Source organism: Urocampus carinirostris, chromosome 5 (genome assembly GCF_059441175.1).
Source record: "Urocampus carinirostris isolate Australia breed hairy pipefish chromosome 5, RoL_Ucar_1.0, whole genome shotgun sequence".
In the NCBI taxonomy this organism is placed as follows: Eukaryota; Metazoa; Chordata; class Actinopteri; order Syngnathiformes; family Syngnathidae; genus Urocampus; species Urocampus carinirostris.
The window spans coordinates 42,410,931-42,429,978 of NC_142353.1; the positions used below are offsets into that span (position 1 = coordinate 42,410,931).

A 19,048-nucleotide genomic window follows, 5' to 3' on the forward strand; every position below is an offset into this window, starting at 1 on the left:
CTCTCTGTCTCGCTCTCTCGCTTTCTCCGTCACCCTGTCTCTTTCCCCCTCTCTCTCTCTCTTTCTCTCTGTCATGCTGTTTATCTCTCTTTCTCTCTCTCTCTGGATCTCACTCTGCCTTCCCTTCTCTCTCTCTCGCTCTCTTCCTCTGTCTCTTTCTCATGCTGTCTGTTTCTCTCACTCTCTTGCTCACTCTCTCTCTTTCTCTCTGTCCTGCTGTTTCTCTCTCCAGATTTCTTTCTTTCTCTGTCTCTCTTTCACTCTGTCCTGCTCTCTCTCTTTCTCTCTCTGTCTTTCTCTCTCTCTGTCATGCTCTCTCTCTCTCCCTATATATATATATATTTCTCTCTCTCTTTTTCCCCTTTTTCTTTCTGTATGGTTCTGTTTCTCGCTCTCAGTGTCCCTCTCTTTCTCTCTCTTTGTCTCTGTCATGCTGTCTTTCTCTCTCTCTCTTTCACTCTGTCCTGCTCTATATCCCCCTCTCTCTCTTTCTCTCTCTCTCTCTCTCTCTCATGTTCTCTCTCTCTCTCTCTTTCTGTCTTTCTTTCTCTCTCTCTCATGCTCTCTCTCCCTCTGTCTCGCTCTCATTTTCCTCTGTGTTGTTTGACTTTTTCACCCAAGAATGAAGTACTCCATACATCCGAATTAAACAGCTGTGGAAATGATCAAAAACGCTACTCTTCTCTCCATATCCTTGGCGTCAATGTCAGGTCTCCCAAGTTTCCTTTAATCCACAAGGAACAATGACAAGTGAATGCAGGAGTAAATATGTGCTCGGCTTTGAAATTGCCATCTTAAATGGTCACATGATCTGAAAACATGTGACCTTAGCAAAATAAGGGGGGAAGTGGAGGAAAACAGCACTCTTTACCACACTATCGGAAGTCCTGAATTATTCTGCACAAATGCTAGTAATAAAGATGATGTTTTCGAGACAAATTTCTTCTTAAAAAAAATGTTTCTGTTGGACTCTCACACAAAGAGATCACATTTCCACGCTTTGTTGTCCCGGGATCTATCTCCGCCCTGGGAGGGACTGACCTGTGTATGCAGATTAAATGACTGAGTATTGAGCCTGCAAATACAACCAGGCAACAGCGGGCACCGTGACACTAAACTGGCTCAATCCGGCTCGATCTTGCTTTGCGGACGGTTGCTTCGCGTGAGCCCGATGCAAAAAAACGTTTTTCCGTCCCCGCCATGGATCCTGCCCCACATCGCTAACAGCAAGCCTCTCCGAATCCAGTGGATCATATTAAGGTTATTGTTGTACAAGCTGACTTGGAGGCCCCATTGAAAGAACCCACTCACATGGAACCGTGTTCATAAATGCATTCGCCGGTTAAAGGCCCTGAGGAAAACAGCGAGCTGCTCTTTTCCACAAGGCATGTGTTCTCAATACAAAACATGGCGGTGACGTCTGCAAACGTTTATGATGCCCTTTGTTGGGAATTAGATATCGAAATGTACCGTTTACCAAATTGTTTGAATTAGTTATCTGACTCCATTTACCCAACAATTTATGCGTCCTCAGGAAAGCAGACATTTCCACACGTGAGCAGATTTAATTTCTTTAACAATTTAACAAAGTGTACTCCATCGAAAACGGCCGAATTAGTGTCGTTGGAGTCTCTGGGAAGCCCTCTTCTGAAGTCTTTTTGCTCTTTTTTTCTTGGCCCACGTCTCCCCGCAAGATGGTGTGCCGGCTCCTCCCATGGGCGTGCCAATGAAGCCCCCTGAGCTTCACCATCTCGGAAAAGAAATGAAATGATCTGCATTTATATAGCGCTTTTCAAGTCAAGTAAAGCGCTTTACAGTGTGCTTCACATTTCCCAATAGCAGCCGTGCAGCCATGTAAGGCGCTAACCTGCATATTGGGGGTGTTAGGGGTTCAGTGTCTTACCCAAGGACACTTCGACATGTAACACGGAGGAGCCGGGATTCGAGCTGCGATCTCTTGATCCCGAGACAACGCTCGACCTCCTGAGCCACTGCCGCGTCGCGGCGTCTGGAACAACCAAAACAGCACAGAGCGTTTCTACGTCATCAGGGCCTTTCTGCGTTTGGATGTGCTGATTATCTTATCAGCCTTACATCCCGTTCCCGCCGTTCCTGTAAACAACATTTTCTACTAGGGTGCCCTGACATCGCATCACAGCCCAGCCAGTGAATATCTTTTGCATTAAATGTAATTTTTATTCGATCGTATAAAATCCTTTATAGTCAAATCTATAAAATCCTTCACCTTCTAGAGAAATTAGTCCATGTTTTGGCCAGTCTTTTCATCCAACACATAACAGGAGCAAGACCAGAGGTTTGACAATACTCGAATATGTCGAACCTACTCATGATATTTCAACTTTTTCACCCATAAATCAAGTCCTCAATTTATACATGCGAATTGAACGGCAATAAAACGATACACTTCTTTTTCCATTCCCTCTGTTTCCATGTCAGGATGGTGATATTTTCTCTTTAATCCTAGAGGGATGATAACAAGCAAATGCAATTTGGTCCATTACTACAGCAACCACCAATGACAACAACACAAGACATTACATCCGTGTTGCAATCTGGCACTATTCTTTACACTGTCTTAGCCCTGACTGTTTCGTCTTTACAAATATACGGCTTGTGAGCGGCCCTCCTTGGCATTTTCTTTGAGCGCTGTAGTAAATATGTGCTTGTCTTTTAATCGTCATCATGAATGGTCACATAATCCAAAAGCACTTGACATAAACAATTTTGATCAGAACAAAAAACAACCAAGCTGAAAAGATGGCATCAGGTAGTCACGGGCACAGCACGCTTGGCGTTTTGCGTAAATGCCAAATTCCCCACGCTAATTGTGCGCCTAGTCTGTTTAAGCCTGCGGTTTTAATTCCAGTGCGGCTTGTACGAAGACATAACTGAGTTTCGTTCTCAAATTTGAGCACTCAATCAGGTGTGCTCTGTGGTCCAGTCTTTACTGGTAAATTAAGATGGTCCATTCCATTCATGCTTAAAATATTGACGTGGTTACCAGAGTTTAGAATGGTAAATCCTGTTGTGAGGAAAAAAATCAGCAGCACCATCTCTAAAGAATTTCATACCTGACATTTTAAACAGAACAAGAAGTGACGAGTAAGAACTCAGTGTTAACGTGTTATGTCACTCATGATAAGCATGTACTCTGAACAAGCCACAACATTAACATGTTGCAGAAAATCGTGACATGTTACATGAGAACAGCAACCTTGGCTTCCTGTCCCTATTCAAACCCACTTCTATCGGTCCCCTTTTGTCAGTCCGTCTGCGAACCTCAGTTAACACTAGGCAAGCCTTTTTCGACCCTGACCCCCACCTGTTTTTTTGCTCCTGTCCGTCCCCCGGCTTCGACCCGTTTTTGATTGTGACTACGTCTACTCTCCCGTCCCGGCTTTCGACCTCTTTTTGTACCCGACCACGTCTACTCTCCTTTTCTGGCTTCCGACTCGCTTCCGACCCCGGCTAATGACCCGTTTTTCCGTTCTCAACACCGCCATCGCTCGCCAGGGAAGATCCACTTCCAAGTTTCAGAGCGACTTGCCTCCCGCGCCTAGATAACGCCGGATCGTGGGTGCAGCCCTTCCTCTTTCCTTTAACAAAACTTGTGAGAAACGTAACGCAATTGGGTCCCGTTTCCGTTCTGGTCCTGACAGAAACACAAAATGAGTTGGGGCAGGTCATAAAATTTGGATGACTTATTCAGTCATTCATTCATTCATTCAATCATTGTCTTGCATGCCTTGCAAAATATTTTGCATTGTTTTTAAAGAAATATAAAAAAAACATAATTTTTTGCATCACAAGATCATATTATTATTATTAGTATGTTTTTTGTTGTTTTTTGATTATAGAGTGCATTGTTTTACAGGCTGTACTCATCTTTTATCAAAGCCCACCCAAAAAATATTGATTTCCTGTATATCTACAATAATGACCTACTCCAAACAATAACCACCGTATATATTGTAAATAAAATTCAATAAAATGTAGTTGTCTTTACAAGTGACTAGAATATTTAGCCTCCATTTTTTCTGATAGAAAAGGTAAACTTAATTATTTTATTTTTTTTATTCTTAAGTTGCCAAATATTTAAAAGAAGATTTTAGAATAGGTAAAAAGAATTCTAAAAGTTGGAAAACATTCCTAGTAGCATTTAAATTTGTTTATATTAGGTAGGAAGTGCTTCTTAATTAATGTTATCACTAAAAACTACAACGATCATTAATAACTTTATTGTTTAAAATCAGTATGATCACAACAGTTTACAATTCGTGAAAATCAACAGCTGTAAAAGTTTTATATTTTCAAAACAAAAATTACCATCGCTTGATTTCATTTCGATTTTAAATTCAAAGTACTGATATGCATGCATAGACATATGTCAAATGCTTATTTTAATCAGCGCAAACGCTTATGTGACCATTTCAGTAGTGTAAGTGGGCAAATTTGATCAATGTATATGAAAGCATCAGACCAGTAGGTGTGTAGGCTTTTTGCATACGTTTATGGAACCATTTCAGTCGTGTAAGTGAACGCGTTTGGCCTGAGTGTACGAACGCAAACCTTTGAGAAGTGTATATGAAAGCATTTGACCAGTATGTGTGTAAGCCTTTAACATATGTTCATGAGACCATTTCAGTAGTGTAAGTGAGCACGTTTATCCTGCCAATACGAATGCAAACCTTTGAGAAGTGTATATGAAAGCATTTGACCATTACATGTGTGAGTTTTTAACATGGGTTTATGAGACCATTTCAGTAGTGTAAGTGAGCATGTTTGGTCTGCCAATACAAACACAAACCTTTGAGCAGTGTTTATGAAAGCATTTGTGTGTAAGCTTTTAACATAGGTTTATGAGACCATTTAAGTGGTGTAATTGAGGACGTTTAGCCTGCCAATGCGAATGCAAACCTTTGAGCAGTGTATATGAAAGTATTTGACCAGAACGTGCGTAAGCTTTTGACATAGGTGTATGAGATCATTTCACTAGTGTAAGTGAGCACGTTTGGCCTGCATGTACAAACGCAAACCTTTGAGCAGTGTTTATGAAAGCATTTGTGTGTAAGCTTTTAACATAGGTTTATGAGACCATTTAAGTGGTGTAATTGAGGACGTGGGCAGCTCGGCGGGGCAGTGGTTAGCGCTTGTGCGGCACAGTTCATGTCATGGGAACCTGTCGTGGGTTGCAATCCAGCTCCAGACATCCTGTGCGGAGTTTGTATGTTCTCCCCGGGCTTGCGTGGGTTTCTTCCGGGCACTCCGGTTTCCTCCCACGTTCTAAAAACATGCATTTCAGGTGAATTGGCCGGTCCAAATTGTCCCTAGGTGTGAATGAGCGAATGAGTTGTCTGTCCCTGTGTGCCCTGCGATTGGTTGGCAACCAGTTCAGGGTGTCCCCTGCCCACTGCCCGGAGATGGCTGGGATGGGCTCCAGCCCCCCCCGCGACCCTAATGAGGATAAGCGGTACGGCTGATGAGATGAGAATTGAGGACGTTTAGCCTGCCAATACGAATGCAAAGCTTTGAGCAGTGTATATGAAAGCATTTGACCAGTACGTGTGTAAGCTTTTAACATAGGTTTATGAGACCATTTCAGTAGTGTAAGTGAGCACGTTTGACCTGCGGATACGAACGCAAATCTTTTAACATTGTATATGAAAACATTTGACGTATATATGTGTACGCTTTTAACATAGGTTTATAAGACCATTTCAGTAGTGTAAGTGAGCACGTTTATCCTGCCAATATAAACGCAAACCTTTGAGCAGTGTATATGAAAGCATCTAACCAGAACGTGCGTAAGCTTTTGACATGTGTTTCCATTTCAGGTGCAAGTTTTAGAGCCATTCTTGACTTATGGCCCAGAGAGAACCTGGTTGAAAATTTTCTTTCTCTGCGTTGAAAACGTTCTTCGTCTTCATCCATGCAAAAAAAAAAAAAAAAACGGAATCAGGGTCTCCCAGTTAGTCATTGGTCTTTCACGGTAAACGATTGGATTGAAATTTAATGAAAAGAATGCAGGAATGAGAACGCACACACCAACGTCTTCTTTTCTGAAGGTCTGTTGCCCCTGCTGTTAATGTTTACTCTTCATGTTGTTGCTTTACCTGTTAGTACATGAGATCTCAAGTATTTGAAGAGGAACGGTGGTTCATGTCTTTATCATCTTTTTATTATTATTTTGTTTTTCTTCATATACTATTTTAATTATTTAAAATTTTATGTTTATTCTTATAGTTTGTTAATGCAACATCAATTGCAGTCTGGTCATCTTCGTTTTCCTCATGTTGAGGTTTTTGAGTTTTTCCTTGCCCTCGTGTAGGTTTTAGATCAGGGGATGGTGTAATAATAGTCTGTAGATTGCAATAGTCTGTGGTCTGTGAAGCCGTTTTAGACTCCAAGTGATTTAGGCCGTCACAAATAATCATGACTTAACTTGACCTGAGGTTTTTGAGTTTTTCCTTGTCCTCATGTAGGTTTTAGATCAGGGGATGGTGTGATGATATTGTGTAGTTTGCAATGGTCTGTGCAGCCCTTTGAGACTCCCTGTGTTTAAGGGCGTCACATATAAACATGACTTAACTTGACTACCGTGGATAGGAAAATATAGGATGTTTTGATTATGAAAAGTAGGGCATTGTACCGATGATTTTAGGCGGATATAGACGATGAAAGTAAAATTCCAGAAAAGATAAATAGTCAAGCCCAGAACGGATGTTTGAAAAACCAACTATGATCGAGAACAAAGTGTTTTTGCACCTTGTGGTCGAGAGGCGGGGTACATTTATTACGAAAGACGACCTGGCCTGGCCAACAGCCAAGAGTGTGTTGAGTAAGAGTGCCATATTTCATATGAGTTATATCTGTTTTTCTAATAAGAAATACAATTAGAAATATTTTTATTGCCCTTGATAGCAACGTAGTGAACATTATTTACAACAAAATTAGATGTGGCACTCTAGGATAAACATATTGAAAGGACTTTAAAGAGAAAAATAAGAGAAAAAGAAAAGAATATTAGGACACATTTACAAGGTAGTGCTTGAAGACTGCCCTGAGTTGTAAGTGCATCAGAACAATCATGCAATGAAAATTAGTACCGGGTACAATGACATTAGCAGTGTGCATATTACTCTGGAGGGTTTTGTTTTTAATTATTTTATACTTATATTTAAATAAAAATATCAGATTAGTTTTGTTGCTTCATCATAGGTTTCCATTTCTTTTTGTATTTGACTTTTCAGAGTTGGGAGGTGAACGCATTGAGAAAAAAATAATATATATATATATACCGCAGCTATAACCCCCTAGTGGGAGGTGGCCAGAGTCTTTTCTGACTCTTTTTGGGAGATTGATTCAGAGGAGGGGATTCCCAGCCCCCTCGCTCAACCCAACTGAGGTGTTGGGAGTCATTAGAAATATAATTAAATTAATTATAATATAATTAAAAATAAAAACAAAAGAATAGGCCATAATTGCCTCAAAAATGTATTTGGAAAAATCTGTTTTGTAAAGTAATATAGTTCATTTTTCAGGTGGAAGTGAGCCTCTGGTGTTTGTTTTTGTTTATTATTATAAGCAAAATGGTTCGGCGTTGCCCTGCCAATAGACAATAAGATTCAGCTGCTTGGTGTGGTTGGTGATTGAGAGCTGCAATACCCAATTTGGCTGCCAGAGGGCATTAGAGACCCGACGAAAACAGAGGTTAATCGATTTCCTTGTTGTTTATTGATGGTGCCTTGTCACGAAACTTAGCCAAACACGCGAGCAGAGGCCTAAAGTACGACTGTGTAAATTTTTACGAAAATCTGTTCTGCTGTTTTGGAGCCTATAAGTCACTTACAAACACACGCACTAACCTCATGCACAAATCGGGATTATATTAAGATTAGGTTTAGATTAGATTTGGATAAAGATTCGATTTAGATGATTTAAATTAGATTTAAATCAGGTTTAAATTAGAGTTAGACTAGGTTTGGTTTAGATTCCATTTATATTCTATTTGGATTAAGATAAAGATTAGATTTAAATCAGGTTTAAATTAGATTTAAATCAGGTTTAAATTAGATTTAAATCAGGTTTAAATTAGATTTAGACGAGGTTTGGATTAGATTTAGATTAGATCTAGATCAGATTTAGATTCGATTTATATTTGATTAAGATTCAATTTCAATTTGATTTAGTTTCGTTTTAGTTTTGGATTCCATTTGGATTATATTTAGATTCAATTTAGACTCAATTTAAATTCAATTTGGATTGTAATTTTTATACTATTTGTAATATGACAAGAAAAAAATATAACAGGTTTATCCTGAAGTGCCACGTCAAATCTCGTAGAAGACAATGTACATTACATTGTAGTCAAAGACAGTAAAGACCCCTCTAATTCCAAACAAGATAGTTTATTCTAATATGAATAATTATTGCTCGGAAAATATTTAAGACTCATTTTAGTTGACTATAATTTTGGAATTCTGCGTGTGTTTACATGGATGTACTAAGCTCATTTTCACCCATATTTATTTAAGATTGATTTTTGCTTGAACTTAGGCGTCATCGTCTTTGATTTTCAGTTAAGGACTGATGAAATGGATGCCCTGGGTGGTACCATTAGCGTCATCAGAACGAATTTTCGGAAGGTTTATGACAGTTATCTTGGCGGAAACGAACCATCCCCAAGCGCTTTTTAAAAAACGACCGACGTCTGCAACGGGTAAGATCATATAAAGACAGGACAGAACAAAAGAAGTGCAAAGTGATGAGGTCTACTCAGGCGCCAACCCGGGGAAAGTGCCTGGCCCGGCCTTAAGGGGCCCCATTGTTCGTCGCGGCGGGAGGGCCGGGTCAGGCGAGGATGAGGACGGCCAGAAACAAGTTAGAGGCGCTACTTTCAAAGAGATACGGTATGTACACACCTCCTGCGCCGAAGCTGCTTTGTTTGACTCACTTATGAAAATGACAAATGGACTTCTGGGGCCAAAGGTAACTTCGGTTGCCTTGCTCCAGAAACCTGTTGATTAGTTCTGGCACAGGAAGTGGGTGGGAATTAAATGTGGGCAGAGCAAAGTACTGAGGTATGACAATATTTATGAGGGCCTGCAAGGCCTTTCCTGCTGCATCATGTAATGTTAATTATGTAATGACTAATGCAGTTTTTTTTGTCCAGCCATCGATTATCTACCGCTTGTCAGGTCACACCCCAGGCCACTTTGTCAAGCCCATTCGACGGGATCTCAAGGTGTCCCAAGGCCCGCCTTAAGACATAGTCTTTCCAGCGTGTCCTGAGTCGTCCCCGAGGCGTCCTGCCGGTGGGACATGCCTTGAAGGAGGCGACCAGGAGGCAGATTCCACTTAGGCTAGACCCTCTCAATGCGGAAGAGAAGTGGCTCTATACGGAGTTCCTCCTGGATGACTGAGCTTCCCACCTTATCTCCAAGGGAGTTCCTGGCCAACCTGCGGAGCAAACTCATTGCAGCCTCTTGTATCTGAGATTGTGTTTATTCGGTCATGACCCAAAGTTCATGACCTTAGATGAGGGTAGATCGACCGGTAAATCGAGAGTTTTGCCTTTCGGCCCAGCTCTTTCTTTACCACGACCGACGCGGTCACCAAACCGACTGTTGATTTCCTGTTTTTTTGTCTTGTTCCGCGTATGAAGAAAAATCCAGGTTATGAGCAGTCCCAGAAGCTGCCTCTAGAGGCCGCTCGTGACGCCTCAACGTCAGCATCAGATCATTCCAATTGGTGCACGCAAACTACTACAGCCAAAAATTAACAAAAAAGGTGGTGTAACAATGTGTACATTCATTTAAAGTTACAGTAACTTTATTTTATGTGTACAGTAAGTGCTTTTGTATCATCAGCAGTCTCATGACCTCAGCCAATTGCTCCTTGCGGCCCTATTAAGGGTTGCAATTCTTCGTATTAAGCAATAATAAACACAAACGCAACGCAGCACCTATATACTCACAGCAAGACAGACTATTTAGAATACCCGGACAATAGTAGCAATCTAAGATGACTTTGTCGTCTGCTACCAGTGACTGAGACGACCCGGATTACAGCCTGAATTGGCAGGACGAAATAGGTGTTGTTTAATGTTTTTTCCCATATATATATATATTTTTATACGACATGCAAAATTTGAGATCATCAAAAAATGTATGAATATGGGGGAAATGTAAATGTTAACAGGTATACGATCTCCGTCACTTCTCCTTGTAAACGCCTCCCCTCCCTTCTACGCACAAACCTTCCTTAAGGGGAATGGTAAGTTCTCATGATAAACTCGCATTTTATTTGGTTAGAAACATTTTATTCATTATATTAACATTTTTTTTTATGTTTATTTACATTTTGAATATGTTTTAGGTGATCAGGAATATGTATTTATAGCCATTAAGGGTTCACTTAGAGGTTTGGGAGGTTCGGATCGACTAGTTTTTCATGATTTCATATTGGGAAAATTCACTCATTACACGAGCAATTCAAGCTACGAGCAAATTAACCTCGTATGAAAAGGTACCACTGTATAAAGAAATAATATCATTTTTTTCTTACTTTTTATGTTTTTGTTTTTTCCTTAAGTATCTGAAGGGAAATAAAATGTGTGTCTGAATCGCCCCGGAACGAAATGCTCTAAGAGGAAGTCTAGCAGCTGGTCTTTCAGGAAATTCGATGAGCTCAGAAATCTCGAAGAGTGCTTAGTGTGGCGACACGGAGGTGGAACTGAGAATGGCGGTGGGCGTCAGAGGCACGCTGGTTCAAACCGGTATGCTGCAGAAATTCAAGCTCCAGACAAAGAAACAACCTCTCGTCACGCATGATGTGAGTTATAGGTCGAAAATAACGGCTCTGAGTCTATTTATCCTGGAAAGCCGTAGGTAATCTGGTAAACGTAGCTTGGATTGCATGTGCATCAAGTAAATTTTCACGGTATGAAATAATTACAAAGCCCCCTCTCAAAATCATCCCTAAATAGCTACAGTATAAAATACATCTTCCTGATCACTAAAAACACATTCAAATAGTAATTAGACATTGAAAAATATACACTAATAAGATGCTCTCACTCGCCCTTTGTCAGTCCACCAGCTAACCTCTGCTTACGCAAGGCAAGCACCTTGACCCTGGCTCCCGTCGGTCCCGTTTTTTCATCCGTACACCACTCGTCTGTTCCTGATTCCCCGTTTGGCTCCGGCTAATGACCCGTTTTTGACCACCAACCACGCTCTGATCCCCTGCTCCGGCTATCGACACATTTTTCCGTGTGACCACGCTACGATCTCCTGCTCTGGGAGATCCACTTCCCGCATTCCGAACACGCTCCGATCCAGTGAGCGGCTTGCTTCCCTCGTCCAGCGAGCACCGGATCGCTGGCGTTTGTTTTTCCTCTATAGCTCAATAAACGTTACACATCTGGGTCCTCCTCCTGTTCTGGTTCTGACACTCTTGCGTTTTGGTTTTTTCACCTTCATGGATGACCTACAAAGCATGCATACTTTTACTCAAGTTATTATTTAAAGAAAATTCTCACCAAACTCATAATTACTAAATCCAAAGGAATTTTCCTTCTCAGTAAAAGACGCACGACTTCCTCCCTCCACCTCCCTCACGTCAGACGTCATTTCTGCTTTTTGCCAATAGCTTTCAAGCTTTACAAACTTTCTTCCTGCTTTTTTTTTCAAAATCTTTTACTATTTACAGCTTGTAATGAGCAAAATATGATTTTCTCTAAGGTAGCCATTTATTTCAGTTTCACTCTTGTTTGCTGCACGTCGCCAAACCGTTCATTTAGGGGCTGCTTTGAGAAACTCGTTTCCAAGTAAACCCCAAGATGCGAGGTTCAGCCAAAACGCACAGTTTGGCACTGAACTACGCATGGCCGGAGTAAAGCTTCAGATTTTTTTTTCGGGCTTGGTTAATCCCAAGACTCGGGTCAGGCCGAATTTGAGAAGCCCGATTTTACCTCTAGTAGGAGACTGGGGGGTGAAAGTGCAAGAGGAGTGATGGCGATCGCATACCTGTCAACTTATACGTTTTCCCCGTATATCATAGGTTCTTTCGCTAAATTGTGTATGCTGGGTCCTCTCTGTCACTGCTAGCATATGACAATATCACTGTAGATTGCTAATAACGTTGCGGCGTTCTGCATAGTCTTGCTGTGAGTAAATAGGTGCCGCATTGTGTAAGGTTTATCTTCCCTTAATAACGGAAATTGCAACCATCAATAAGGAAAACAATCGGTTGAGTTTGACAGGCATGAGATCGAGAGACTGTTGATGATACGTAAGCTACTGTAACTTTAAATGAACGTACATACAAAATATTTTACAGCAACATTTTTTTTTCTTACTTGTTTGCATGTACCAACTGGGACGAACTGATGTTGATGGTGAGCTGTCTTGAGCAGTCTCTAGTGGTAGCCTCCGGGAATGCTCGTGACCTGAATTTTCCATTGTAGGCGAGGCGAGATGTTTCTTCCTGATGGAACTGTTATATCGGAACAATCGGGTTTAGTGGTGCTCGTATAAAGAACAGAGACCATTTTAATGAACATAAAATGTCCGCCTGCAAAAGTCAACGAAACAGAGAGCACCATTGCCTGATGTAGATAAATAATCAACACACGAGTAAAGTTTCTGTTTCAGCTTGGGCCTCTGAACACAAACTATCCGTCAACAGGCCGAGAAAGATAAAGAGGCAGCGGCGAAACGAGGTCAACAGTCGCAAAGTCGATGTCACCGAACGAGGTTCCAAAACTCTGGATATATAACAAGTCTTTTTTGTGTGACATTTATTCGAAAACAATGAAATAACAAGGGGAGGGTGTTTATGGCAGGAAATGAATTCTTTGTAGAGCGAGGCCATCACAACAAAGACAGGCATGATGGATTCTGTGTTTTTGTCTTCTTTTTGCCTTAAGTTGTCAGGACCAGAACGGAGACAGGACCCACTTGCGTTGCATTTCTCAAAAGTTTTGTTGGAAGAAGGAGAAAGGGATGCGCCCACGATCCTGTGATAGCTGGACGCAGGTCGCTCTGAACGCGAGAGGTGGATCTTCCGTGGTGATCGATGGCGGTGTCGGGAACGGAAAAACGGGTCAGTACCCGGGACAGGAGAGCAAAAACGTGGTCGGGGTCGGAAGCAAGTCTGAACCCAAGAAAGGAGAGTAGATGTGGTCGGGGCCAAAAAGAGTTCCAAAGCCGGGACGGGAGAGTAGACGTGGTCAGGATCAAAAACGGGTCGAAGACGGGAGCAAAAAACAGGTGGGAGTCAGGGTCGAAAAAGGCTTGCCTAGTGTAAACTGAGGTTCGCAGACGGACTGACAAAAGGCGACAGACAGGAGTGGGTTTAAATAGGGACAGGGAGCCAATCAGAGACGGGGCAGTTGGCGCCAAAGGAGCGGGCACAGGTAAATCACATCAGTAATCATGACATACAGGTAAGTATGTATTTATTGACCAACTCCATTCTCTAACACCTTTGATGTGGCCTACTAGCCTTACTCCTGCTATTTACACAGCACACAAAAATATACTGTACAGTACACGTTAGATAAGGATAGGTTTCATATTGTAGCCGTAAGTATTTATAATTTGTTGTCTGTATAATCCTTGCATTTGGTTGTCTATTCTTTTACTTTTGTTCCACAACTTCAAATGAAGTTAACTCATTCATTATAGCTATACGATTTTGGTGGTTTATACGAATTTTTGCTAAAAATATTTGACATCATTCATCAATGAATACGATTTACATTTCAAATACCGTTTTTGCCCACTGAGCAGATTCAACCCTGCTCTTAGGAGACATGTTGTGCCTTCACCATACATCTTGATTATGTCACTCATGAACATTGTCCTTTGATCTGTTCGGCCATGACACGAGTGCCACTGCGTATCTCACACTCCCCCTTTATCTTTTTGACTCTCGTACTGCATAATTGATTATAAGTAGGGTAGTTCTTCATAGTTTGTGTGAATTATTTGAACTGCCCCACTTTGCAGGTTTAATTTGGTCTAATTGATGTAAAGAGTAGACTTTTTTTCACACTTCATAATAAAAGAATTATATTCTTTGATTTGGACTTATGCACATGTTAGTCACTCAGTTTAACAGGTACAATGAACTCATTAACTCCCATGGACAACTGTACAAGTCAAGGCAGAGAAGGAAATGAAAATAGTTTCAATGACAAGGAGGAATAGATTATAATCTGAATTTATTAATAAAACTATTCCTTTTAACTGTCAATGTCAATATCTGTGAGTTATTCGGGAAATAAAGGTATTTTTAAGTTACACATGTTTATTTCAAAATGTGGTAGTTAAAATTGTCATGATTACTCATTACACTCACCTGTGCCCGCTCATTTGGCGCCAGCTGCTGCTGGTTACCTGATTGGTTCCCCGTCCTATTTAAGGTCAGTCCTTTCACCCGCCTGTTGTCAGTCTGTCAGCGAACCACTGTTTACACAAGGCAAGCATTTTTGACTCTGACTCCCGTCGGTCCCGTTTTGTTACCCGTTTTCCACTCGTTCGTTCCTGATTTCCCCCCTTCGTCTCCTGCTATGACTCGTTTTTTGAGCCCGACCACGTTTTGATCTCCCGTCCCGGCTAACGACCTGTTTTAAACAAATGGCGCATGTTACTTTATTTATTTATTTAAATGTGGGGTGTGTCGTTTGAGGTGTCTTAAAAAAGCTGAAAGTGAAATATTTTCTCTGTTAGGTATGTTTTCCCAACGGCCAACCAAGTTCAAAGAGTCCCTATGCTCTATTCTCCACTGCGCCTATCTGCCTTTATCTTACTTTGATTACAGCTGTTCGGGGCCGAACACTTTAGGTTCAAGGAATGTGGTTGGAAGTAATTCTGATGATTGCTGTCATGCTTACCCCACGTTTATAAATTTGTGAGTGTAGCATGAAAATGGTGAAAGAAAGAAAAGGCCTGTTTTTAGTGGAGTCCAAATCCCAACACTAACCCCCAAAAAGAAAATAAAAGAAGAATGTGTTTGAGCCATCAAAGAAATGCACTTACTGGCACACGCATCATGAATAAGATGGCTGAATCTGCAATCATGACTTAGGACAAGGAGATGGCTGCAGTTAGTAACAAAGTTTTAAATTTTGTTTTTTAAGGGAAAATTATATCTGATCTATAGTACTTTTGTCACACTTTACATGCATTTGTGCTCAAAAAATCTCAATCTTTTAGTTATTTCTTTCTTTCACCCTGGTTCAAAGTTTCCAGTGATATGAGACTCATAGTAATTTGGCAGAGCATCAAAATCCATATTGGCAGTAGCCGTGGGCATTTCCAGAGAGTGACGTCAAAGAAAAAGTACCCATCCCGTTGACAATAGCCCTAGTGATTGTTCCTTCATGTGTGTGATTTAGTCATGCTGGATTCTTTCTTTTCACTGCAGATATTCTCTCGAAAGATAACGAAGTAGACAAACTCGAAGCGGGCGAGAATTGTATAAGAGTTTTCTTAAAATTGCTCCAGTACCATCATGGATCCTCGCCTGCAGACATTTTCTCTTTCCACATCCATTTGTCATCGATCATTATGGGCAGGCGACTGGTTGAATGACCTGCCCCGTGCTTGACTCCACCATCCATGTTTACTTCCGTGCAGAAGCACCTCGGGGCCATATGAAAAGTAGCACCCTGAAAATATAACCCACGTCACTTTTTTATCCTGTTTGCATTCTGTACATCCAAACCGGGGGTCAGCAGCAAGCTGCTCTGGAGCATGTGGTTCTTTAGTGCTATAATGTATGTATAATCTTACCACACACTAACCGCATTATTATAGTGCTAGTTAAAACGGGAAGACAGTATCAATCCCATGTCGATATTATCGATCCAGTCCAAGCACTTGCTCAGTATCCATAATATCATTCCTGTCAACCTGTACGTTTTTGCCGTACAAAGTACGTTTATTGTGCATTTTAAGACGTGTACGACGTACAAGAAAATCTGTACGGAAAATTGCAAATTTGTCAATGATGGGTACCATCCGGTATACACCGACTATCAGGAAACGGCAAATCAATCAAGTCAAACGAGTTCGCCGCGGTAGCCTCTATCTGGGTATGTTTTTTTTTTCGTTGCAAACAAAGCGAGCAGTTTGATGCTACTGTGCGCATGCGTCTGCCGCCTGGGGATTTCCCATCATGCATGATTCCGATCACACGTGGACAAAGCGAAAGCAGAGCAGTAGGCCTAGATTACAACTTAGTTTTGAATTTTCTTTTGATATAGTATTCAAGTCGCAATGGCCGAACCTGAATTAAAACGCCATTCTGATCTGATTTGTAAATTTGAAATGCACGTGGTCTTAAAAAACATCAGATTTCATGTGGTAGTTGTGTAGTGAAAGGAAGTCCGTCTCTTTTTAGAGAATCTGCATTTTCGGCCCAACTCATTAAAGAGAGCCGGCTCTCAAATGGCTCACTTGCTTTGATGCATTATCTCATCTCATTAGCCGTACCGCTTATCCTCATTAGGGTCGCGGGGGGCTGGAGGCTATCCCAGCCATCTCCGGGCAGTGGGCAGGGGACACCCTCAACTGGTTGCCAGCCAATCGCAGGGCACACAGGGACAGACAACTCATTCGCTCATTCACACCTAGGGACAATTTGGACCGGCCAATTGACCTGAAATGCATGTTTTTGGAATGTGGGAGGAAACCGGAGTGCCCGGAGAAAACCCACGCAAGCATGGGGAGAACATACAAACTCCGCACAGTAAGTCCGGAGCTGGATTTGAACCCACGACAGCTTCCCATGACATGAACTGTGCCGCACAAGCGCTAACCACTGCGCCGCCGTGCTGCCCTTGATGCATTATATTACGAATTATTATGTTGTATAAAGAAGTTAAGAAAAAAAGGAAGTATAAAGTGACAAAATGAAAAAAGACAGGCTTGTGGTTATCCCTTTAATCAGTATTTTACCAACAATAATTTAATGCAGAAAATGAATGAATAATTTGGAGGATAAAAAGGGGCTGTAGTGAACTTTTTTAATCATTGCCCCAGACTTCTGCACAATATGTTAAGTATGGCAGAATTAGAGAACAATATAATAAATACAACGCATTATAATTTGAAAGAAATTTGGCTCTATTCATTATTGGAATGTTTTTAGATACCTTAGTTTGTGTGTGTCCGATGTGTGTTTTCCAGCTTAATTTATTGTCTATAATGACCCCTAAAAACTTTCTGATACAGTGTTTATTGCAGCACCATCCATTTTTACTTCTAAATCTTGATTTGCCTTGTGATTACCAAAGAATATTAATTTGGTTTTAGTTAAATTTAAAGATCATTTATTTATATCCATCCATACTTTTAGGTTAATTAATTCACGATATATACAGGTTACCAAATCAATATAGTTATCATTTGAATAGAAAATGTGGGTGTCGTCTGGAAATATTACGTTTTTGATAGTTTTGAAACATTAAAAATAGCGTTAATATATAAATTAAATAACTTTTTATATAATTTGACATAATTGCTGAGCTATTTTAAAACCACGCAGCCTTTAGAGACTTGACGTGTGCGTATATGTTAGTTTATTGATAGTGTGGCAAACTTACCTTCTTTTTTCTCTTCCCCCCCGCTCAGCACATAATTCTGCACTTTTATCAATATATTATTTATTAAACAAGAGGGATTTAAAACGAAAAACAAAATGCCACTATTCTAAATGACGCTTGCATAGATGAAACTTTAGTGACGACGTGTGGCGTTTTTAAGCTAGTACAGTTTGCTGCCGCAAAGGAAATGTTGCCGTAAAACGCATATATTGTTGTGAACTGTCGCAAATAAAACCGTGTCGCAGGTAAATGCCGTCTTTAGGCACCCCGAAATTCCACTCAACACCCCTAAAAATTATAGCATTTTGGAAATTCTCTTTCCCTTATTAAAGGACAGGATTGGCTTAAATATAATACGAAAAACCCAAGCTGAAATATATGAAAAAGGAAAACAAAACTCGTTTGTAGAACACAGGTTTGGAAATACTCCACTGTCCCTCCTTCTTTGGCTCGGCTAGTGTCACTTGCGGCATAGCGGCAGAGTCTGTGGAGGCTGCGGTGTATTCCGGTGAGTTTGTTTTGAGGGAAGCGCAAGAGTGCCATGATTCAATTTAAAAAAGGAAGGTTCAATATAGGCAGCACGGCGGCGCAGTGGTTAGCGCTTGTGCGGCACAGTTCATGTCATGGGAACCTCCTGCGTGGGTTCAAATCCAGCTCCAGACTTCCTGTGCGGAGTTTGTATGTTCTCCCCGTGCTTGCGTGGGTTTCCTCCGGGCACTCCGGTTTCCTCCCACATTCCAAAAACATACATTTCAGGTGAATTGGCCGGTCCGAATTGTCCCTAGGTGTGAATGAGCGAGTGAGTTGTCTGTCCCCTTGTGCCCTGCGATTGGCTGGCAACCAGTTCAGGGTGTCCCCTGCCCACTGCCCGGAGATGGCTGGGATGGGCTCCAGCCCCCCCCGCGACCCTAATGAGGATAAGCGGTACGGCTAATGAGATGAGATGAGGTTCAAGTATCAAAACTGCCTAAAAGCCCGGTGTGTAATTTTTGACCACTAGATGGCACTGTTGTGTAATGAAAACACAAACCAGTGCCACAGCACCCATGAACGAAAAACAATGGATTTTGTTTTCAATTTTTAAAGGAGTTGCAGCTTGATTGGCGAAGATGGTGTTGTATCAGTCTTGTATTCTGAAGGTTGGGGGTTCAATTCTCACTTGTAGCATTGATTTCTAATTTTGAGGTTTTTTTATAGAAAAAAAACAGAAAAAATGGATTTTGGTTATGCAATTTTTAAAAGAATTGCAGCTTGATTGGCGCAGATGGTATCGCGTCAGTCTTGTATTGTCAAGGTTGTGAGTTCAACTCTCATATGAGGAATTGAGTTCTGATATTGAGTTTTTTTATATAAAAAAAAGGATTTTGCTTTTGCAATATTTGGTTGGTGCAGATGGTATCGTGTCAGTCT

The 19,048-nt window shown here is 41.1% G+C and overlaps 1 long non-coding RNA gene across 3 annotated transcripts; it reads right to left on the bottom strand.

Moving 5' to 3' along the window:
- Window positions 1–1,625: 1,625 nt before the first annotated feature.
- Window positions 1,626–17,806, bottom strand: LOC148366455 (uncharacterized). Of its 3 annotated transcripts, XR_015850582.1 has the most exons (4): window positions 17,639–17,806; window positions 15,540–15,700; window positions 1,904–2,008; window positions 1,626–1,750 (listed from the first exon to the last, which is right to left on the bottom strand). It is a non-coding gene; the product is annotated as an uncharacterized LOC148366455 (long non-coding RNA). The 3 variants fall into 3 exon arrangements; XR_015850581.1 differs by lacking the exons at window positions 1,626–1,750; window positions 1,904–2,008 and adding an exon at window positions 12,807–13,086; XR_015850580.1 differs by lacking the exons at window positions 1,626–1,750; window positions 1,904–2,008 and having other exon boundaries at window positions 12,807–15,700.
- Window positions 17,807–19,048: the final 1,242 nt, after the last annotated feature.